The following is a 24,938-nucleotide window of genomic DNA, read 5'->3' as shown; positions in this document are numbered from 1 at the left end:
GGTTGCAACAAAATAAGTAAAATCATAAGAACTGCTGTGGGCGTTTTATTGTCTCACAATAACATCTTGTACTTTGTGAGATGCTTTAATACTTCTGTTGTGGCGAAAAAGTCAATAAACGTGAGTTATTATGTGTTTTATGAATGCGTGAATGTGTGGTGTCTATTCTTTTGGACACGTTCGAAAAAAACAGACATCACGAATTCATAAATTGCTTCACATAGATGAGCAATGGATCCACCTTTTCCGGTGAAGATGCACATGTACGTCCCACGTCCTGCGGGAATCTCAAGAGTAGCGAGCCTGGAGGAAATGGACAGGGATTGCGGGCAGGAGGCGATGGGTGGGAATGTGGGACGGCCGTGAGGTGTGCCGAGGTAGGCTGTGCAGTGCGACAACAGTGAGTCCCGGATGGCGCAATGGTGCAATGGCTAACGGACCATCCTAACAAACGGGAGACCCTGGACTCGGATCTCGATTCAGCACACATGTTCACTAGTCGCCGCGGATTAAGCGTTATGGCCCTATGCTGCTGACACTAGTACTCCCTTCCCTATCCTTTCCTTTCGCACCCCTGGACCTTCAAATTACATATAAATCTGATGTGACTTCGTAGGGACTCATCAGCAGAAACAGCATTCTCCTGAAGACGGCGAACAGTTGGATCGCCGAAATATCGAATCCAGTTGATTTTTGGATACAGCAGCAAACCCGACGAGACTTTAAGCAAGAACATATAAATTTATTAAGTGTATTTCATGAAAGTACTTGGTTAAGAGAAGACGGAGTGACACTGCCAGAAACGCTGATCGCCAGATTACGGACCGCGGCTCCTCGGGAGGCCCGAGTGCGCGCGGCCCAGCCTTCACTTCGCCCAGTGTCGGCGTGCGGCAACTCGGGGCACGTCTGGCGGGGACCGCTCGCCGACTGCAGCCCAGGGCTATCGACCAGCGGCGTCGGCGGTGTGGTGTGGTGTGGCGTGGCGTGGCGTGGCGTGGTGTGGCTGCAGCTCTGGGGGCGCCGGAGACGCCGACTTAGAGCGGTGGTCGATAGCTCGGCTGCGCTCCTCGGCGGCCCACGGCGGCCAGGCGGGCCGAAATTAGCGCCGACACCGGCGGTGCCGTCGTGGCGATCGCTCACGGCCGCCGCGCCGGTAATACCTGCTGCGACACTGTGCGCTCCGCGGGCGCCCCATTCATCTCCGTGAGCTGCCGGCAGTGGCACTGGTAACGGCGCGCGGCCGCACCGGGCACTCCGAGCGCAGGCCGCTACGTCGCTAACAGGATTACAACGCGCCGGCGCTCTGTCTTCTTTCCGTCGTCTGGTGCTAATTGGACACTACAAAGCCAAACATACTACTGGCCATTAAAATTGCTACACCAAGAAGAAATGCAGATCTTAAACGGGTATTCATTGGACATATACGTTATACTAGAACTGACATGTGATTACTTTTCACGCAATTTGGGTGCATAGATCCTGAGAAATCAGCACCCAGTACAACCACCTCTGGCCGAAATAACGGCCTTGATACGCCTGGGCATTGAGTCAACCAGAGCTCGGATGGCGTGTACAGGTACAGGCGCCCATGCAGCTTCAACACGATACCACAGTTCATCAAGAGTAGTGACTGGCGTATTGTGACGAGCCAGTTGCTCAGCCACCATTGACCAGACTTTTTCGATTGATCTGGAGAATGTGCTGGCCAGGGCAGCAGCCGAACATTTTCTGTATCCAAAAAGGCCCGTACAGGACCTGCAACATGCGGTCGTGCATTATCCTGCTTAAATATAGGGTGTCGCAGGGATCGAATGAAGGGTACAGCCACGAGTCGTAACACATCTGAGGTGTAACGTCCACCGTTCAAACTACCGTCAATGCGAACAAGAAGTGACCGAGACGTGTAACCAATGGCACCCCATACCATAACGCCGGGTGATATGCCAGTATGGCGGATACGAATACACGCTTCCAATGTGCGTTCACCGCGATGTCGCCAAACACGGATGTGACCATCATGATGCTGTAAATAGAACCTGGATTCATCCGAAAAAATGACGTTTTGCCATTCGTGCACCCAGGTTCGTCGTTGAGTACACCATCGCATGCGGTCCTGTCTGTGATGCAGCGTCAAGGGTAACCGCAGCCATGGTCTCCGAGCTGGTAGTCCATGTCGCTGCAAACGTCGTCCAACTGTTCGTGCAAATGGTTGTTGTCTTGCAACGTCCCCATCTGTTGACGCCGGGATCGACACGTGGCTGCACGATCCGTTACAGCCATGCGGATAAGATGCCTGTCACCTCGACTGCTAGTGATACGAGGCCGTCAGTATCCAGCAGGGCGTTCCGTATTACCCTCCTGAACCCACCGATTCCATATTCTGCTAACAGTCATTGGATCTCGACCAACGCGAGCAGCAATGTCGCGATACGATAAATCGCAATCACGATAGGCTACAATCCGACCTTTATCAAAGTCGGAAACGTGATGGTACGCATTTCTCCTCCTTACACGAGGCATCACAACAACGTTTCACCAGGCAACGCCGGTCAACAGCTGTTTGTGTATGAGAAATCGGTTGGAAACTTTCCTCATGTCAGCACGTTGTAGGTGTCGCCACCGGCGCCAACCTTATCTGAATGCTCTGAAAAGCTAATCATTTGCATATCACGGCATCTTCTTCCTGTCGGTTAAATTTAGCGTCTGTAGCACGTCATCTTCGTGGTGTAGCAATTTTAATGGCCAGTAGTGTAGCTCCGGATGTATTTCATTTCGTTCCAAAGACTGCAAAAACGCAAACAACAACCTGTAACTACTACAGTGGCCAAAGTTCGATGTCACTTCGCCAAACTGCCCCTGCCGTTCCGTTTTATGCAACCCAGACTACGTTTGAGTCAGGAACGGTATCTAGACAGGCGCCAGCCACGTAATCGATGTAATCTCCATTTCAGAAACTTGCGCAACATTTTCCGACCAAGATACACCTAACTTCTGCCATACTTATCCAAGGGTCTCCAGTCTTTCTTTGTGTAATTAGGTTTTGGACATCTCTGTATGTTTATTCCGTTTATAGAAGTTAAGGTATCGTAAATGGTTCAGAAATGCTGCCTTATAAAGCGTTTTTCTCCATCGGAAACATCGAAATTAACAGGAGATATCGAAATGAGAAGTGTGGAAGTAACCACTGTCCACCCAATGAAAAGATTAATATACAGCGGGATTCAGCTGCCTCTACCGACGTCGTTTTATGCTACCACCCATGACAAACAATGCTGTTGGCCAGCTCTGCCTGGAGATGTGAAGCACATAGTCAAAATATCGTAAAATAACTAGTAGAAGTATTAAGACGTTTCAGCCCTATTTTGCAAATTTTGTTTATGAAACTACTTTAGTACACCAAGGCGGCAGACTCGTGTTGAGTTAAGCCTGTATACCGGATAGTTGTTATTTTCACACTTGTCATTTTGGTACCTCCTGTTAATTCCGCTGTTTCTGATGGTGAAACACTTTTTATAAGGCAGCGTTTCCGAACCATTTATGAAAGATTAAGTTCTAAACCAACGACCAGTCCTCCTGTATACCGGATAGTTGTTATTTTCACACTTGTCATTTTGGTACCTCCTGGTAATTCCGCTGTTTCTGATGGTGAAACACTTTTTATAAGGCAGCGTTTCCGAACCATTTATGAAAGATTAAGTTCTAAACCAACGACCAGTCCTCACTTGTATTTTTACAGTATTATACCGTTTGCTAACAGTCGCCCAAAGCTCTGAGCGGCTGCGTGGCTGTCGCCTGTCAAGATACCATTCCTGATGTAGTGCGGGTTGCATGGAACGGATCTGTAGGGGCAGCTGTATAGTCTTGTGTACAATTTGATTAAAGATACAACTCACGATCTCCTTCGTCCCGAAGGTGTTACGTGACTTTTCAGATTTCGACACACTAGACTCTCCCCTTAGATAGTCTCTTTTTCTGTAAAACATCTTAAACAGGTGTTTCTGTGATGAAGTTACAAACTTTCAGGGATGATGGATAGGGGCAAATGTGTCAGTTGGAGGTCAGGGACCCAGGTTCGGAAACGACCGAGTCGAATGTTGTAAACGACATCGTTCTGATACCTCTGACAGAGGGATACATGTAGCGGTACTGTTGTTGCTAAGACAGTGAGGTATGGAAGCATCTCAGATGGCAATATAGACTAAAGAGAAAAAATGTATTAAACAGGGACCGTAAAATGCATACCTTAAGATCTATGAGCACCTCTTCACCATCGGTAGTGTGAAACACTTCACTTCTATTGAAAGCTCTGTCGTTTACACGTTTTTTGAGGAGGTAAGATAGACAAAAGTAAGAAAAAAGTACAGAAAATATGGGCTCTAAAATGCATACCTCAAGAGCAATGAGTTATAAGGTTTATAGCTGATACGATATTGTAGTGCCTGTGTTGTTAAGAAGACGATGCACGCATATCAGAAGGAACATTGTATTCTTCCTCTTAACAACACAGGCCACTGCAGTATCGTATTTATCCGCCGATACCAGACAACGACTTTCAATTAACATGTTCTCTACTGAACGGAAATTACATAAAGAGCGTATGAGTACAGCTTGTGACACAGGGACGGCGACATGTGGGAGTATGGGTGTCACGGTCAATCGTGCACGGATAGCTAAAGCGCCAGTCTCTTCTCCGGGAGAGCAGCGACTCGGACGTCCTCTTTACGCCCCTGCCGTGTAAGCGCGCTTTCGGTGTTGTTGTGGTTTACAGTTGGTTCCGTACAGATTACTTCCTTTGGCGCACCACGACATATTCACAACGAAAGTCGACATTGAAATTCAGTTTTACCAACGAGTACGCAAAACGGAAAGCATTAGAAATCTAACAGTTTTTACGAGATGACGTTCACACCGATTACTACGACCCAGTAGGGATTCACTTCTTCATCGTGAGCAGTGTGGTCCACGTGAAACTGGTAGGCGATGCGGCTTTGAAAAGATTCTCAGAAGGACGAGCGACCTTCGGATCAGGCATTCCGATGAACACATTGGCCCTGTGAAAGAGGAACAACCGGCCGCCGTGACCGAGCGGTTCTAGACGCTTGAATCCGGAACCGCGCTGCTGCTACGGTCGCAGGTTCGAATCCTGCCTCGGGCATGGATGTGTGTGGTGTCCTTAGGTTTAAGTAGTTCTAAGTCCAGTGAACTGATGACGTCAGATGTTAAGTCCCATAGTGCTCAGAGCAATTTGAACCATTTTAACCATTTGAAAGGCGAACATGCAGGTCTCGGTCAGAGGACGGTCCATGTGTTAGATGTTGTGAATTGGCAGGAGCCAATTCACGGGCTTTGGAGGAAGCCGAAAGGCACGCGTTAAGCTCACGCAGACTGGCGTGAGGTCTGGAACAGTTAAGGGAATTTTTAGTAGCAAATAAAGTACGTAGTTGATGTAATACTTAACTTTAATCCATAATTGTAGAACATCGGTCTGACGGTACAGGCATCACAAGTTAAATATCTATTGATAATGGCGGTTTGCTAGGTCGTAGCAAATGACGTAGCTGAAGGCTATGCTAACTATCGTCTCGGCAAATGAGAGCGTAATTTGTCAGTGAACCATGGCTAGCAACGTCGGCTGTACAACTGGGGCGAGTGCTAGTATGTCTCTCTAGACCTGCCGTGTGGTGGCGCTCGGTCTGCAATCACTGACAGTGGCGACACGAGGGTCCGACGTATACTAGCGGACCGCGGCCGATTTAAAGGCTACCACCTAGCAAGTGTGGTGTCTGGTGGTGACACCACATTAGAGTTGCCGTTTGAGGTGCTAGCAGAGATGGTAATAGCAGCGTTGAGACCCTATGCCGGTTTGATAATACATAAGGCGAAAAAATAAGCACACTTTAACATGTACGCCTTTCTGGATGGGTCGCCCCAGGGGCGCTACCTTACTAAACATGTCCAGTCGTATTTGAACATCAGCGAATGCCATGACATCGTAATTTACAACGGCCAGCCGAAGACCTGTTCGGGATGCGGGCAAGAGGGACATCGCAAATCAAGCTGCAAGCAACGTCGCACCACGCAGCTGCCGATACAGGAGGAGAAGATGTAGTACGATCTAACGGTGCTCCCATTGACTTACTTGAGGGCCCTGCAGACTATTCCATCTGATCATCGACCGTATACAGAAGCGTCGCCTTCAGTCGACACTGAGCAGCCTCTGATGCGGCACTACAGACTACATTCTGCACCACCAGAACCAGACCTGGAGTCAACTTTGCAATGCGAAAGAGGAACAGCCTGCAGAAGAGGTGGGCTATCACGGATTTTGTGGTGAGAACCGACGCTTTTGTCCCTTATATCAACGACCCCCAGTCTTTGTCAGATCAGACACTCTTGTTCGGGCTCCAAAGCGACGAAAGAAACGTCGACAGGTTCCATCCGATACCTGCAGGATGAAGTCAACAGTAGACGAAGATTTCGACAGTGATGACCAATCTCGGCAGGAAGATATGATTGTTGGTTCCCCTGACAGGACTAGGCCACCAGTGGATTCGAATGAGACATCCCACAGTGCCACGCTTCTGGATGGACAGCAGATGGATTCAGTGCCTGACTCTGTCACCGACGTGCTGCAACCTTCGGCCACCCCGTTAATTTCGAAGGATGATCGCAACGTGATGTCGAGGACATGACATCGGCTGCAATAACTAAAGCGCTTGCAATTGCTTCACATCACAACAGTTTAATGCCAATGGACATAGGAGGGGACCCGGTTTTGACATCTGGGCCTTCTTCCGGTCTCCCATTTCCATCTCACCCAACAGGCGCCAACAATACCGCCTCCCAATTCCAGGCTTATCAGATTGGCACCATCCTTCTGAATACTTCCAGAATGAGATTTTCGCTCCGCAGCGGTGTGCGTTGATATGAAACTTCCTGTCAGATTAAAACTGTGTGCTGGACCGAGACTCGAACTCGGAATGTAGGAGTCGTGGTTGGGTAGCTCAGATGGTAGAGCACTTACCCGTGAAAGGTTCCGAGTTCGAGTCTCGGTCCGGCACACAGCTTTAATTTGCCAGGAAGTTTCAGTCTAAATACTATCTGAGGTCAAACTGCAGATGTTTCGTGACCTCTTGTGTGCGGGAGATCTCGATGTCGCGCTCCTCCAGGAAATGTGCATCGACCAGCTCCAGTCTATTTGTGGATACAACGTTTATATGGCGCCATGCACAGCTAATGGCAGAGGTATGGCCGTTCTTGTGAAGTAGGGCATCGTGATCGATGATGTGACGTATCTACCGTCAGTATGAAGACTTGCTATCACATATTAGGGAGTCAGGATTGTGACTGTATATGTCCTCCGTCCTCCCTGGCTTGTACAAGAGGAGACCCATTCGAGATTTTATATGGAGGAGGTCGTGTCCTTATTCGACGGACGCTACGATCATATCATACTAGGGGGTGACTTCAGCTGTGTTCTGTCACCAAAGGATCAAATACCATTTTTCAGCATATGCAGACCTCATAATATGCAGTTCTCATAATATGTAAAGATCAGCACATTCCTCAAACTGGGGAACTATCAAGATTGGGGTTCCACAAGGGTCGGTCTTGGGTCCTTTGTTGTTCTTAATATATATTAATGACTTACCATTCTATATTCATGAAGAGGCAAAGTTAGTTCTCTTTGCTGATGATACAAGTATAGTAATCACACCTGACAAACAAGAATTAACTGATGAAATTGTCAATAACGTCTTTCAGAAACTTACTAAGTGGTTCCTTGTAAACGGACTCTCACCGAATTTTGATAAGACACAGTACATACAGTTCCGTACAGTAAATGGTATGACGCCGTTAATAAATATAGACCTTAATCAGAAGCATATAGCTAAGGTAGAATATTCAAAATTTTTAGGTGTGTCCATTGATGAGAGATTAAATTGGAAGAAACATATTGATGACCTGCTGAAACGTTTGAGTTCAGCTACTTATGCAATAAGGGTCATTGCAAATTTTGGTGATAAACATCTTAGTAAATTAGTTTACTACGGCTATTTTCACTCATTGCTTGCGTATGACATCATATTTTGGGGTAATTCATCACTGAAGGATAAAGTATTTATTGCAAAAAAAGTGTAACCAGAATAATAGCTGGAGTCCACCCAAGATCATTCTGCAGACATTTATTTAAGTATCTAGGGATATTCACAGTAGCTTCTCAGTATATATACTCTCTTATGAAATTTGTTATTAACAACTCAAACCAATTCAAAAGTAATAGCAGTGTGCATAACTACAATACTAGGAGAAAGGATGATCTTCACTATTCAAGATTAAAAATCTAACTTTGGCACAGAAAGGGGTGAATTATACTGCCACTAAAGTCTTTGGTCACTTACCAAATAGTATCAAAAGTCTGACAGATAACCAAAAAGTATTTAAGAAGAAATTAAAAGAATTTCTGAATGACAACTCCTTCTACTCCATAGAGGAATTTTTAGGTATAAATTAAGAAAAAACAAAAAAAATATATAAAAAAATAAAAAAAAATTAAAAAGTTGTATTAACTTAATTATGTTGTTAAATTAATTATGTCATGTATTGGAAAAATTGACTCGTTCCACATCATTACGAAATATCGTATTCATGATCCATGGAACTAGTATTAATCTAATCTAATCTAATCTCACCTTGTCCACACACGGCAAAGTATCCATAGCAACAGACAGGGCTACATATATGTTACCACGCATTCGGCGAGTCGCCTTGGATGGATCTATGTATCCCAGCAACTTACGACAGCTTGATGCCGAGATTTGTCCAGCAGCCTATACAGATCATAACGCGCTCTTACGACAAAGGGTGTGTCATATCAGATATAAGATAAACATAGCGTTCCTCGAGGATCCAGAGTGTAGGCAGAGGATAGGGAGACCTGGAGGAAACGTGAGAGACTGCATTCGACGTTTCCTTCCACGATCCAGTAGTGGTTCGATTGCGCAAAACCTGCATTGGGACATTTGACGATGAATTACAGCCGAGAGGGTATGTGTTGGCCAAGGCACTCCATGGAATATTGCTTTATGCTACTGCAAGAGATATCCGCCAAGTCACTATAGCCAGGGACTCAGGCTGAGGTCTGAAGATTGTCAACAAAGGTCGCAACGCTTACACGGTGTCGCCTCGAGCGCACGCTTGTGCGCGTGCATAGTCAAGACAGGATCGGAGGTGAACCGTTGTCCATGGATCACATCTTGCGCGAACGTCGTAGATGTCGCAGAACATTTATCCTCGTGTTGGATATGCCAGATGGCCGGTGCCTGACAGCCCGAGAGGAAATTGCCAACGCCTTCTTGGATCATCATCAGCGGTTCTACGTCACAGAAGACCAGGATGCTACGGCAATGGATGAAATCCTCCACTTGCTACCTCGGACCCTCGATGTCAACGCGGCGGCAACCCTCACGGACCAAATAACGGCTGACGAGTTCACCGATGGCCTCAACAAAGGAGCGAACGACAAATCGCCAGGCCCAGATGGTCTTCCAATAGAGTTCTATCGTACGTTCCTTGATGTTATGATGCTCTGATAGGTTATGATGCACCAAGAACTGATGGACCCTGCCGTGGAGATGCCACCTGCTTTTGTAGACGGCGTTCTTATGTCGGTCCCTAAGCCATCTATCAGACGGAGAACTGACCATTACCAGCGTCTTACGCTGCTCAAGATATTTACGAGAGTTCTGGCTGCCCAAATTAGGAGCGTCTTGCACCAAGTCCCCTCTATCTTGGCGGTAACAGTAAGATATTGACGGCGCTCAGTGATCTCCGCGATGTCATCGCACTGGCGGAGGCATGTCGCATGCTCGGAGCTTTAATGTCAGTGGACGTTGACCGCGCTTTTGACAGGGTATGCCACGGTTATCTTGAGATGGTGCTGCGAAATCTGGCCTTCCCCTAGTCCTTCAAAAACACTGTCATACGCCTTCTGCGTGGCGCGACGTCACAGGCTACAATCAATGGACGTATAGCGAGCAAGATTATCACCCGCTCTGACTATCTGTCGGTAGTTATGTATGCCACTGCCTTAGAGCCACTGCTAGATGGACTAATATTTCGGCTGCAAGGACTTATGTTAAGAGACCATATTTTTGTCTGTCTAGTGTATGCGGACGATCTGGTGTTTTTAGTGCGTTCGCCAGCCGAAGCCCTGGACTGGATTATCCAATACAGCCGGATCCCACTTAAACTTGGAGAAGTCTGTAGCGGTGGGGCCATCAGCAGCGGCTTCCCAGAAGAGAGAGAAGAGAGCTTGGCCCCTCTACGATACTATCAAATGCTTGATGGTTATCTTTACACAAGACTGTCAATGGACAGCACACCTTACCTATACTCGTCTCCTACAAGGCATAGGTACAGATGTCGGTAGCAACTTGCTGCAATCTTTGAACGTGGTACAGCAGGTGGGGTATGTCAGCATTTCTTTGGCATCCAGGATACCTCACCTGACAATGATTCTCCTGATGCCATAGAAGATAGCCCGCAGTTTGGTTACTTTGCCAGTGCACGAATGATCATCAAAGTGTCCGATACGACACGCTCACCCTCCGTATCACAAAGGGTGGTGTCGGAATGGTCAGTGTGTGGGTTAGGGCAACTGACGTATGTGTTTTCACGATGATGAAGATGTGGAACCACCGCCAGTGCAGCTTCACAGGAACTCTGATTGAGGAACTGGCCCCACCTCTCACGAACCACCCATTGCAGTAGCGCATATTTCGACACCACTGTCTCACCTAAAGAAGTTTTCTGTGGACATCAGTTATGTCAACGCTGACCTCCCGAGTGAGCAATTTCAGAGGACGCGTGATGTTTACTGTCATATGATGCGAGGCCATCCCCGAAATTCGTCTGAAAGCCGTCTACCCTCGGTTACTTCAGTGGTACAAAGTTCGTTCCCCAGTTGTTATGCTGGTTCCGAGGCACAAGGCATCAGGGCCGCCGCACACACAGCTCACATCGCGCAGGACTGATTCTGTGAGTAGAACTGCCGCATCTGTCCTGTCCATCAAAGTCACCAGATCTCAATATTATTTAACCTTTGTGGTCCGCTTTGAATGGCAGTGTGCATGACCGCTATCCACGTCCATCATCGTTTTCTCAACTTGAGGCTATTATGCAAGAAAAGTGGCATAAGATTCACTTGAGAACCATGTAGGATCCGTATTTATGAATTATGAGAGGGCTGGAAGCTGTTCTTAATGGGAACAGTGTTCCCACCACGTATTAGGCGTCACAGTGTTTAGTGGTTGTTGTATTTCCATAATGTTGTCCAGCGCCTGTAGTTTTCCTCGTTATTTCAGTCTATGCCTAGATTGCAACTTTAACCAATTTACGTCCATGACTCGGTAGGAAGCCATCGTTAGACACAAAATAAAAACGTATAACAAGTCAAGCGGATATCACCCGTGTCAGAACCGAGAGATGAATGAAAATACGATTTATAAGAAGGTGCTAACGTCTGGACTAGGGAGTATTGAGCACTGTCTTCAGTTTGTTTCTGATACCAGTTGTATGTCGTAAAATGTAACTGAAATTAAATATGCGACAGGTGCGATTCTGTCGGAAATTGGGATAATGATAAAATCGGCGGATTACGTCGGGTAGGAGCCACTGCAGTCTCATTATCACATGGAAGTGAGGCGTGAACGTTATTGTCTGCACTATGTGCAACTACATCGCTAGTGTCGTCGAGCTTGCGAAAGTATTGAAAATTTTGGAACGAATTAACGAACTGTTTACAATATGAAATTATGGTAAGGATTGTATATAATCACATTCCACTGCCTTGTGGTATACATGGAAAATAAATTCCTATAGCGTAAATTTCAGAGGGCTCATACAGACCGACGCACGCGCGCGCGCGCGCGCGAGCACACACACACATGTACACACACACACACACACACACACACACACACACACACACACACACACACACACACGCTATTTAAGTACACATCGTTTCACAGTAAATATAGAACGTATGTCAAAGAGTATGACGAAGCTAAGTATTTTGCCATCTTGGCAGTGTTTGACATGAGATTCATTATATTACAGAATGAAGCATTTTCAAGCTCAGATAATGGACACAGATGTACACTGCAAGCTATATGTGCGTAACACCTTCAAAATATACATGCAACATTAATCAGAAAAGTTACATTACAGTATATTGATAACTTTTACTTTTTGAACCGTCTGACTACAACTGAACGAAACACAATTTTCGTGCCATACGTATTTCGCCTTTATTCTCTTCATTGGCGTCAAAACAAGAGTTCAGTTCCTAGTGCTGTGAAATGTGGGAAAAAGCCCGCAGTGGCAAGAAGAGGAACGATGCCAAAAATGGAACAGAAACGCAAAATGTAGAAAATCGTCCGCGTAACCTGCCACTGAAGATGCCTTGCAGAGAATAAAAGCGAAACGCGTATGCTGCGACAATTGCGTTTCATTATGCTGTAGTCAGACGGTTCAAAAAGTAAAAACTATCAATATACTGTAATATTACACGCAACTGAGGAAGACTACAAAAGTTGAAGATGCAAAAAAGTTGCAGGTTAACGAATGGTACAGTCCCTTTCGTAATTAAATTCTCTTCGATGAGTCATTCCTTCTAACAGTAAATACTGTCCTGATGACTTCTTACAAGTCTGTGGGTGAAATGGTTGACCATCGAGCGCATTCACTGTGTATGTACACTAATTTACCTGGTAGGCTGAATCAAGAGGAGCAAAGTAAACGTGCAGATGAGCGACGTCACGACAGCACCTCGCATGTGAGTTGCTGCCTTGAAGAGTAGCTGAGTTCATCTCTGGTATGTTGGAGAGAGCTGAGGGCAGAGGAAGACCCCGGCTGTAGTTAGCGCGCCATTCAGCAGAGTGCTGGCCCGATTGCTTGCTTTGCCGTGGGCTGCGAGGGAAAACCACTGCCTCCGCAGCGCAAATCCGATTAGCGATCGAACGTGTTCACGCAAACGAATAGCACAGACGCGCCGTCTGGCCGGCCAGGAGGGGACACGAATGCACCCGGCGTACGCTTCAGTCAACACGGGAAATGGTCTCTGACTCATGTTTTCATATGAATTCGTGCTGCATGTCCATAATCCAGAATAAGATTCATCGCTCAACATGACATCAGTATTACAAAGAAATATTAAACATTACATAAATGTCGATTTTCTAGCCCGTTTGTGCAGAACAGCTTCTTTAGGTGTCCCCTTACCAGACACTATCGAATGGCATCGTGTGGAGAAACTGATTGAGACGGTGCAGCAAGTACGATGTGACATGACACTCTTCGGAAACAGTCTCGCCACATACGCAAATCAGTAATGGAATTCACGTTTGATCGTAATACTTAAATTACGTTGATAAAATTGATATACCACAGTACTATTGACTGTCAGTACATAACTGATGCAGTCTTGCTCTGCTGTTACTTAGAATTCGTATTTGCATGTGATGTGGCAGTGCGAAATGCTAAAAACACTGTAAGTTGATGAGCAGGGATGAGCACCAGCCGAAACCGTAAGATACTCACCACAGGGACATGTTCTTGAAAAGTCCACCAGTGGTGGTCCGATGGGTCACTGGTCACCAGACAGAGGCCGTCGAAGTGCAGAGGTGCCGCAGGGAGTCAGGCCATTGTGCAGACACGTAGAGTCCATCCCCCATAGAGAAAAGCCTTTCGAAAACGTTTTACGACCTGGAAATGGAGTGAGAAATCGCCCGCTGTAGCTGGAAGGCACTTTCGTGCTCAGGATGTCGAAAGTTGGTTGTTATAAAAACAAAAAAATTAAAGACAAACACCTCATTGATGAATAACGGACGTTCGGTTCTGCGGCTTCGAAATTGTGGGAGAGCGCAGAATGCTCTCACTGTGAAAAAAAAAAGTTATTTACGTGAAACCTGACATAAACGAATTCTAAGAAAGAGAGACTGGGCGGTGATGAGATAGAGTATCTCACTGGATGAAGAAACAGACAGAGTGAAGTGAGTGTTTCCAGTAGAGTATGGTACGACACAAACCTTTAACCGCTCACTGGAGGGAGATGAGTTCTGCAACGAGCAGTTTGATTGGTTGGCACACAGAAGATCAGAGTCAAGCCAGGTAGATACTCTGTTACTCTGAGGGATGGAAATCGCGGGAATGCGAGATTTCCTCTTATTTCACATTAGATTAAAAATCAGGTGGGTAAGTAGAGTTTCGAGATCAACATCCATAACCTCCGCTGCTGAGAGTCACGGAACACGCTCCTGATCCAAAGCATTGGGGACTAAGAAACATTTCTGGCTAATCTGGACTTAGCCACTGGTGAGAATCGTCGGTTCCACCAGTGATCGATTCTACAGCCACTTGAACCATCGCCTGCAACACGATGATAAGATCATGCTGCAGCAGCAAGTCAGGGTATAGAGAAGTTACTTACTTTTTCGTAACTGGATTATTTTTAGCTTCACTCTATAGTCTTGCATTTTCTCAGTAACGAACATTTCGCTTTTAAATTTGCCCACATGTGTGACGCTTTTCTTTTCTGTAGTATGAGTTACGTCCATTAATCTTATTACAATCATTAGGCACTCCACAGTTATAAGTCAAAAATTATTACGAGATCAGCTTTTTCACCCATCCGCTTTGTCAAGGGTATACGCCAAGGGTATTAGAGAAAATGTGCCACATGTTGCCATTAATTTGCGTGTTTATCTGTGATTTATAATGATAATTTTGCCACAGGTCGTCACTGTTTAATATTCACTTACAGCATTAAATCTAAGTCACTGTAACTTTTATTTCATTTCATATTCATAAATTCCCCTATCACAGTTTTGGAGAGTACATTTGCATATGTTTTATTGGCGCCTACCAGCATTCAGTTAATTAACTTGGAGCGTCAAACGTCTTTCACTAGAGATAAGGATAAAATATAAAACGACGTTCCACAATGACACTTGTCTTACATTAGGGAGGAAGACGACATAAATACAATCTATCCTGCCAGATTCGAGATTTCCTTCTACTTAAACCGCTTAAAGCAAATGCCAGTACAGCTCCCTTGAAGAGGTGACGACCCATTTCCCAAACCGATCCTGTGCTCGGTGTCTAATGGCATCGTCGTCGATGGGAAACATTAATTTTCCTTATGAGTGGTAAAAATAAAAAAAAATACCTCCATTAAATAAATGGTTTAGTCGCCTACACACCATTTACGGACTTGACAACATTGGCCTTCGTAGCAATAAGTTATATGATAAGATTTATCCATTAGGATTTAGGAACGAACTTCCATAAATTGAGAATAATTTGTCGGTCGGATAATTTTTCAGGGTTTAGAAAACATTATTTTAACTATTTTTAGACCTTCCCTAATTTGTCACAGAGTGTACCACAACGTACACAGAAACTTCTCTCCACGCCAGAATGGTGTATGATGGTACGAGATATCCTGCTGGAAGACAAGTGCAAACAGACCAGCGTGAGCAGTTGAAGAGGGAGCAGAACCAAAGTTATTCATTGTTGGGAAGAAGCCAATCTATCTGTACCTCTAATGTAACCGGGTAAACGGCCTAAATTCCATACTAATTTTGGAATTTCTGTGAACTCATAAAATCAGAAATGCAATTTTGGATCTTCTTGGAGGATAGAAGGTCCTTTGTTAGTATTTTGCTGGACAGACAAGGTAGTGATTATTTTTGGTAGTTTTTCTCAAATTTCTGAGGACAGAAAGATCCATAAGATACAGCACAGAATAATTTCAAGCCTTATGAGTTATCGTGAAACCGCAGTTGCGTCTTTTTCGTAGGTACAAACTTGTATTGACGGGGTCACTTCGCTTCCCAGTACAGATCTAAGCTATCAATACAGATTTGGTGTAGTCTGCGTTGCCCAGTCAGAATGTTGACGACAGTGTTGTCTTTGTGTTTTTTCCTTATTTAACCTTATTAATGGATCGAAAGGATGACAAACCTGCTTGATTGTTTTAAGACTGGTGACGGGCAAGATACAAGGATCGTTGACAGGCATGGTAATCTGCAAAATAGCAGGATGATACGAGGTCGTTCTGTAGGTTTATTCGCCATTAGAGAGGTATTTATATGCAAGATGCTGACCAACTAACAAGACAAGAGCCACCTGGCTCCTTGTTTAATCAATATGAACTGCACTACCTGGGAGGCCTAGTTCAGAGACAAGGGAAATTGTTGCCATTTGTTCTGTCGTCTACGGAATCAATGGCCATTTGGCCTAATTCACAGGAGGCAAATACTACTCAGCTGCTTATTTCTACTAGCAAATGAAATTCCCTTCGCTGCTAAGTGTAAGTGTTCACAGTGAAACATGTATAAGGTACGACTCATCTATCAGTTACTGTTGCGTTGCCCGGAATAGTACTGTCTTCTCGTGGATGACGTTCCTTAAGTAGTTACTGTCGTTCAAGTAGTTTGTGCTCCATTGATACTCTACTGGCTATTCACTACCGTCCACGGCTGACCTTTTATACCAGTGGTCGTCAAACTGCGGCCGGTGGACCGCGTACGGAACAAATTAAGTACCGTTGCGACCCACGATCCTCAGCCGTATTTTACAATAATATGAATCAAGCGACTAACAGCCAAATCCAAAAACGTCAACTAAGTTGAAAGCATCTTAATATGTAGCTTTCGTTCTCAGTAATGAATAATAATGGTTACGGAGACAGTTGTATTATTTTACATTAACTTCTGAGAAAGAGTTTAGGTGTCCGAATAGCTGACCGACCATCTCAGGGGCGAAACTGTGTGCATGGGTTGCAGGGTGAGGGGACATGATAGGCTGAATGCTTTCTAGTTTGTCTTCCAGTGTCGAAAACTCACGGGCATGCTTGCGTCGTACCGATCAAGGTAATATTTCAGCTAGATGTAAAACGGATTCGCAGACGCATGTTATAGAGATGTTCATCTCCAAACGAAGTGCATATCTGTAGCAAAGAATATGAAATTAAAGTTATTGTAATACGGTGCAATGAACATCAGCAAAAAGAGATTCAGAAACATTTAGGAAACATTTGTGATTGTGTCTTATATTGCATAACGCGCTTAAATACACGTAAAGTGTGGTGTCACCGCTAGACACCACACTTGCTAGGTGGTAACTTAAATCGGCCGCGGTCCTGTAGTACATGTCGGACCCGCGTGTCGCCACTGTGTATTCGCAAACGTAGCGCCACCACAGGGCAGGTCACAAGACACGGACTTGACCTCGTCCCAGTTGTACGGACGACATAGCTTGCGACTAGACCTACCAAGTATTCCTCTCATTTGCCGAGAGACAGATTAAATAGCCTTCAGCTAGTCCATCGCTACTACCTAGCAAGGCGCCATGTGTATCATTGCTAATTGCTTACTACTACTCACGAGATGTATTTCAACAAGAAGAACATCATTAAAAGTTAAGTAATCTACCCAATACGTTCTTTTCTTTATAGTTTTTCATCCAGTCTCCTGTTTCAGAATTTACGCCCGTCTGCGTTAGTTTCGCGTGCACCTAGCCACTCATTGTGTCGAGACCTTAGGGAATCGACACAACATAAAGTTACTGTTATTAATCCATTAATCATCTGCTCACACAGACAATACAACAACACTTCGTCAGGTGGCTATAGCGACACAACACCGGACTCGCTGAGGGTGGCTGCTGTCCGAGACAGAGAACAATCGACACGGAGTGTTCCGAATGGTACCGACTTCTAACGATCTTTCAATCATTGTCAGCTGCACAGTAATTTTTTTCGACGAAAGAACACCTACAGGCAAGACTTGCGAATGGTAAGTTTTTATTCATTACCGTTGACAAATATACATCTCCATTTGTAACAGTTGCTAATGCTTAATAGATTCTGAAGAAGGATGACGTGCAAACCAGTAAAGGATAAATACCATTTGCAGCTGGTGGCTGTACCTGACTCCTTCGTCGCGCCCTCAGTACGTCTGGTCTACTGAGGGATCATAATATACCAATGCCTGCAAGTAACCATTTCGTAGTAATATTGGCTCATACGGGACCCGAGGTGCCGCCCATCAGTGTCATCGTCACTATTGGCTCTCGAATAAAATAGTTTGAGGACCATTGCTGGTTCCGTAATTTAATTGATACGTTGTACTATTTTCTCTTTGCTACGTTGGTTATACGTTTTTTTCTTGCAGAAACTGATTTTAGGCTTATTTTCAAAGTTGCTCTATGATGATTTTCCATTAACTGATGAAATTTTCCAAATTGGCGTAAGAGGTTTACAAAGATCCTCAGCAATCTCCCATGGCAGACGCTTGTGTGTCACACAGAGGTTTACAGTTTAAATTCCAACAGAGAGGATAGTTGCACGACGTATCATTCTTTGCTAAATCGTCACAACGAGAAAATCGATTTATCGACAACCATTCATCCTATGCATCCTCCTTGAACGGAACAGGGAAGGGGGAAATAGGAGTATCCTACACTACAAACCGTAAGGTGGCTTGTGGAGAGCAGTTGTAGATGTACAAATGTCTATCAATGTCAAATAGTAATCTTCGAACACATTAGATGCCAACTCTCGAGTACCGCGATGTGCGTCGCTTGTAGCAAGTCAGCGTCTTACCTACGAAACGTTTACCGCTGCCGTAAAAACGGCCAGTCGCAAAACTGTCACTCTCGGTGCTCAAAGCGGTACACTTCTTTCGCTGGCGGAATTACGACTCCGGAGTCGGCTAAGAGCTTTCTCCTTGTAGGCACCTGATCCCCTAAGATCTTTTCTCTTTGCTTAGCGCTCGAGGGCAGGGAGAATGCGGGACAGGGTGACAAGCGGCAAGTGGCCGTGGCAGGCAGGCAGGCAGCCGCCGCGCCGCGGGGTAAGCGGATCCGCGCCCCCACCTCCGCCCCCCGCCCCCGCCAGCAAAGTGGCTGTCGCAGGCCAGGCTGGCCCCCAGCCCCCAGCCGCCAGCGCCGGCCCCGGCTCTCCGGGAATCTGCCTCCACTTGGCCCGCTGAAAGCTTATCGAGCGCCGCAGGTAGATCGGCCCCGTCCCGTGGGAGCGGAAGCCACGCCGCCCCGTTCCCACGCGCCGCCGCCCGCCGCCCGCCGCCAGCCGCCCGCCGCCCGCCGCCCTTCGTCTGCATTCTCCATCACCTGTGAAGTCTAGCGCTAGACAATGGTCTCAGCGAGGAGAGCCTCTTCATCGGAACAAAACAGGAGACCTCAGTGCTCCACAATGCTTTAAGGGCAGGAACTTTTTCACGCAATGTACCTTTTACCGTCTTTGTTAACGCTAAGAGTCCTTAACCTTGGCACGGATTCACTTCTACTTTCTTCTCCGAGTGACGTGTGCAGACGGGACGACCCCGAAAGCAGGCTTGCGGTACGGTTTACACTTGTGGGCCGACAGGTACCTGCCGGGGCGCAAAGATCAGTGTCTGTGCTCAAGATCAGGGCACATCCTGGTGTCTGCCATACGCTGAAGTTGTTCACAAATCAAGCATTGCCCTAAGATATATAGGCAATTGTAAAAGACGAGAAGTAGATTCTAAAATTGAACAAATTAAAGTATGCTGTATGTAGATTACTGCACCGTGGCCTAGCAAATAAACTCCGTGCATGTAGACAATCCGAAATATATGGGATTGGAGTGAAATCCAAATAGAGCTCAGTTGTTTACACCTGTGCAGCACACTCAGGTACTATGGAAGATATCCCCAAATCTCTCAACAAACGTCCTATCTTTCTATCCCTTTTTCTTTTCGATCTGTTCAACACATTTCTTTCCTCGTCGGTTCTGCGGACAACCTTCTGAGTTCTTGATTCACTACCATACAGTACTGTGTTCCAGACGTCCATTCTAATGAATTTCCTCCCTGAAGTAGGGCCAATATATGACACTAGTAAATATCTTTTGGCATGGAATGCCTTCTTTACCTGTGCTTGTAATTTATGGTCCTCCCCGTTATTTTCGTCTTTCTTCGGTTTACTCTCAATCCATAGATAGTGCTCAGTACACTGTTCATCCTACTCCATGACCTGCAATTTTTCTTTAGCGCAGCACTTCAGACTTAATGGAGAGACAACGTCAAAAGCGAAGGTCACGGGGTCCACAAAAAGTTCGGTCCCCGCAACGAACTTGTCACGCCACACTAGTCGACCTGTCCGCAGCGCCGCTCAGCTCCATGCAGGGCGCACGGGAAATTAGTACGTAATTGATAAGGTACCTACTAAAGATCTTTAATTTGTCGTTTGCTATCGAGAACTATAATCGCGCAGTCAAGATATATTTAATGCATACGAAACAACTATTCACTCTCCTCAGGAGACGACTGTTGCCACTCGTCAGAATTGCAGTGTCACGTGCTGTGACGTATGTGCCACGACCAGTCTTCCTCGTGGGCCTCACGAAGGTGACGCATGGCGTACGTCCAGGTAGCGTGAAAGGGTCGCTGCTGATCACGGCGCGTGTAACGTCTGTAAACCAATGAGAGAGAGTGTTACTACACGTCACAGTTGAGTGCAGAGAGCTGACTTTTTCAGAAACTTGTAAGAAATGCGGAGACACTTTCATATGATCGATGATTAGTGCAAATATTCACAACTGGCTTGCAAAAAATAGTCATATACTGTACATAAATGGTCGAAAAGGTTTTCTGCCGATCTGGGCTCAGTAACTACAAGGCCTATGGTTTCTAAAAATCACATAGATTGCGAAATTAAAACCGCAGTGATAATCCAATTTAACTTTGTACGACTGTGTTGCAGACTGTCCCTAGTATGCCCGTCAATCTCGGCCCGTCGCGCTTTTCAGTTGTTGGCGCACAGTGAGCACGTATAAACAACAGCAGCGTCTGCTGCCAAGTGTGAAGTATGTGCTGTCATCCGACTTCTTTATGCTGAGGTGTTCTGTATGATATCTTACAGCTCACATAACGTAGCTGCCACGGGTGATAGTAAACTGTGGCACTTCTGCAGGAACATTGAAGCAGGACGTACAGACGTTCATGGTGCAGGCGGTCAGGGAAGGAAGGGAGTGTCAGCCGATGATCTTGTTCAGCGATCAGGCAATTTGAGAAAATCGTCTGTGAAAGGTAATTAAGAACAAGCGAAGAGAAATGTTGTCATCAGACATTGGCCTTCTTCATCCGACAATCCTACAATCCTCGATCGCACACTGTAGATGCAACAAAGACGATCCTGCAATGCTTTTGATCGAAGGTGTTTGATCACCGACATGGACTTGGCTTCCCCGGGTTTTCATCTCTTTGGTCACATGAATCGCTGGTCATGACGACAGCATCTGGCACAGACAACGAGCTGCAGATCAACGTAAGGAAACCATAGGCGGCTGTCTGCTGTTGTTGTTGTTGTGGTCTTCAGTCCTGAGACTGGTTTGATGCAGCTCTCCATGCTACTCTATCCTGTGCAAGCTTCTTCATCTCCCAGTACCTACTGCAACCTACATCCTTCTGAATCTGCTTAGTGTATTCATCTCTTGGTCTCCCCCTACGATTTTTATCCTCCACGCTGCCCTCCAATACTAAATTGGTGATCCCTTGATGCCTCAGAACATGTCCCACCAACCGATCCCTTCTTCTGGTCAAGTTGTGCCACAAACTCCTCTTCTCCCCAATCCTATTCAGTACCTCCTCATTACTTATGTGATCTACCCATCTAATCTTCAGCATTCTTCTGTAGCACCACATTTCGAAAGCTTCTATTCTCTTCTTGTCCAAACTATTTACCGTCCATGTTTCACTTCCATACATGGCTACACTCCATACAAATACTTTCAGAAATGACTTCCTGACACTTAAATCTATATTCGATGTTAACAAATTTCTCTTCTTCAGAAACGCTTTCCTTGCCATTGCCAGTATACATTTTATATCCTCTCTACTTCTACCATCATCAGTTATTTTGCTCCCCAAATAGCAAAACTCCTTTACTACTTTAAGTGTCTCATTTCCTAATCTAATACCCTCAACATCAACCGACTTAATTCGACTACATTCCATTATCCTCGTTTTGCTTTTGTTGATGTTCATCTTATATCCTCCCTTCAAGACACCATCCATTCCGTTCAGCTGCTCTTCCAAGTCCTTTGCTGTCTCTGACAGAATTACAATGTCATCGGCGAACCTCAAGGTTTTTATTTCTTCTCCATGGATTTTAATACCTATTCCGAATTTTTCTTTTGTTTCCTTTACTGCTTGCTCAATATACAGATTGAATAACATCGGGGAGAGGCTACAACCCTGTCTTACTCCCTTACCAATCACTGCTTCCCTTTCATGTCCCTCGACTCTTATAACTGCTATGACGTGGAAATTGTAAAGTTGGTACCACGCTACAACAAATGTTTAGATCGGAGGGGCGACTATGTTGAGAAGTAGCTGGAAGGTGTATCTAAATTCGCAAATAAAGCACTTTTGATTTTCACTGCGGTTTCCATTCGCGCCCGATCAGACTCCGTAAAATTAGTCGTTCCCTTCATCTGTCCAGAACGGTGTCAAATGGAACGACCAGATAAACGTTGCCGTCTGTAACGCAGATACCAAACTCAGATTTATTACCAGAATCCTGAAGAAGAGTAATTCTCATGAGTAAAAGGTCGTTTGTAGAAGCTTTTTAGAATTGTTGAATATTGTTCGTTGACCTGGTATCCTTACCAACTGAGAATAATACGAAAATTAAAAAAAAAGATTCAAAGGAAAACTGTTGTATCAGGCTTTTCAGGAAAGATGTCATGGAAACTGCAGGAGTCAAGACTTCAAAAAGAGTTAAACAACGTATTACGATCCTCACCAAATATCCGCCATAACGACGCTAAAATTAGATAAACCAGGGCTATCTTAGAAGGGTACCTTCCTTTCCTCCTACCGTTCAGATTGATATAAGAAGGTGCGTACATGTAGATTTCCCAAGAGGCAGTAGCCGGTTCATTTCAGTTTATTTGGGAGTATTCGTGCGGAGAGAGCACTGAGTACTAGTAAGGACACAATCGAAAAGAAGTTGTTGGGCGCTCTACGTGTTCCGTTGCAATGTGGATAGACTCTCATATCTTGGGCAAATTGGAGAAAAAAATGCCAGCTAAAGACAGAGGCGACAACTGAGGCATTTTAATGAAAAGGTTCTAGACTTTATTGTCTGCTGCATGCATAGTACCTCAAACTTGGCCAAGGATCGTAGAAACTTGTCTTCACACCGTGATTTTCAGGATTACTTCTTTTATAAATGAAACAAACTGCTCGTTCTCAAAATAATTTGGACTTTCAGTGTAGCCATATTTCGAATGTGCAGACTAGTTCAATATGAAAGGGGCGACATCGATAAATGTGCATGTAATTTCGGGAGTACTCTAACGGAGTGTTACTGGACCCGTTACAGGTGTCGGGAGCTCCGTGAATATTTTCTAGGCGTACTGTTGTCTATAGGAAGACTGTAACGCCAGAACTAAATAGAAAGAAGAGCAGTACACGATCTAGATTCATGCAGGGAGTGGAATTTGACCCTGAACTTAAATAAATGTAACATACTTCTCTTAATTAGGCGAAGAGATCCGCTGTTGTTCGGTTACGCTGTTGATGAAAAATCACTAAAAACAATAACAGCCGTAAAATATCGAGGAATAACCATCCAGAGCAACCTGTAGTGGAAAAAAAGTGTAGGAAATCAGATGCCAGGCCGTGATTCATGGATAGAACTTAAGGAAATGTAAATCATCTATTAAAGAAGCAGCTTGTAAAACACACTGTTCGAACGAATCTTGAGTATTGCTCATGAGTGTGGGACCCTGACCATATTTAACAGGAGGTTCTAGCAGATCCAAAGAAGACCGGCACAATCGTCTCATGATCGTTTAACGAGCGCGGGAGTATTACAGAGATGTTCAACAAACTCCAATGACATTCGTTACAAGAGAGACGTAGTGTAACCCGGAGAGGTTCGCTGTTGCAATTCCGAGAGCGTACGTCCGAAGAAGAGGCGGGTAACTTATTGCTTCCTTGCACATACGTCTCGCGAAAGGACCATGGAGAGAAAATTAGAGAAATAAGAGCTCGTACGGAATTTTTTTTTGGCACTCGTTCTTATCAGGCACCACTCGTAAACGGAACACGAAAAGGGGAAAACAATACCGCTATCAGAAGTATCTTCCACCACCCACCGCAATGTGGCTTATGGAATGTCATCACCTATTACTGTGACCAGGGACCAGTGACCACTTGTCAAAAGCCTTAATAACCACCTTAACCACCTTTTGCTACGCGTATCGCTGTGAAACGTTCAGGAAGAGAAACAACAATGTTCTGAAAGATACCGACAAGGATGTGGAACCAAGCCATTGATTTTGCGTTTGGGTGTACCTTAGTCGAATTTTCTGGAAGCGTTTCACTGTTGTCGCACCATCCCCTGTTCCAAGCGTTACGATTCGTCTGTCTATGCGCCAGCGGACGTTTTTTTAACATAGTACCCTACTTTCCTGAACATCAGACATTGTGACTTTGTACAGAAACGTTGGTTGTGGCTGGAGAACCACATCTATAACATACAATCTCCTCATTAAACACTAACCGCATCTACCTTTATGTAGTCGTAAATCAGTTTCAGTCAACGCTAATGCAGTTGCCACAGCTCCGTCCAAGATTCGTGGAAACTGCATACCAACGTTTCGAGATATTGCAGACGGCAGGCCACGCAAAACCTCATCAAGCGCCAATTGTTCGGCCTCCTGCTAAATGATTTTATCGGGACGATCATCATTCGTTATACATACTGATATTGGTTTTTCCGTTGCGGTCCACAAAATCCCCTATTGATTCTCCTTGCTTCTGTCCGACACCATGAAGTTGTTCGTGATAATGCCACGAGGCATTTTTCTCCCTGTA

Source organism: Schistocerca nitens, chromosome 1 (genome assembly GCF_023898315.1).
Source record: "Schistocerca nitens isolate TAMUIC-IGC-003100 chromosome 1, iqSchNite1.1, whole genome shotgun sequence".
Taxonomy (NCBI): domain Eukaryota; kingdom Metazoa; phylum Arthropoda; class Insecta; order Orthoptera; family Acrididae; genus Schistocerca; species Schistocerca nitens.
Note: the sequence above shows the minus strand (reverse complement) of the source record.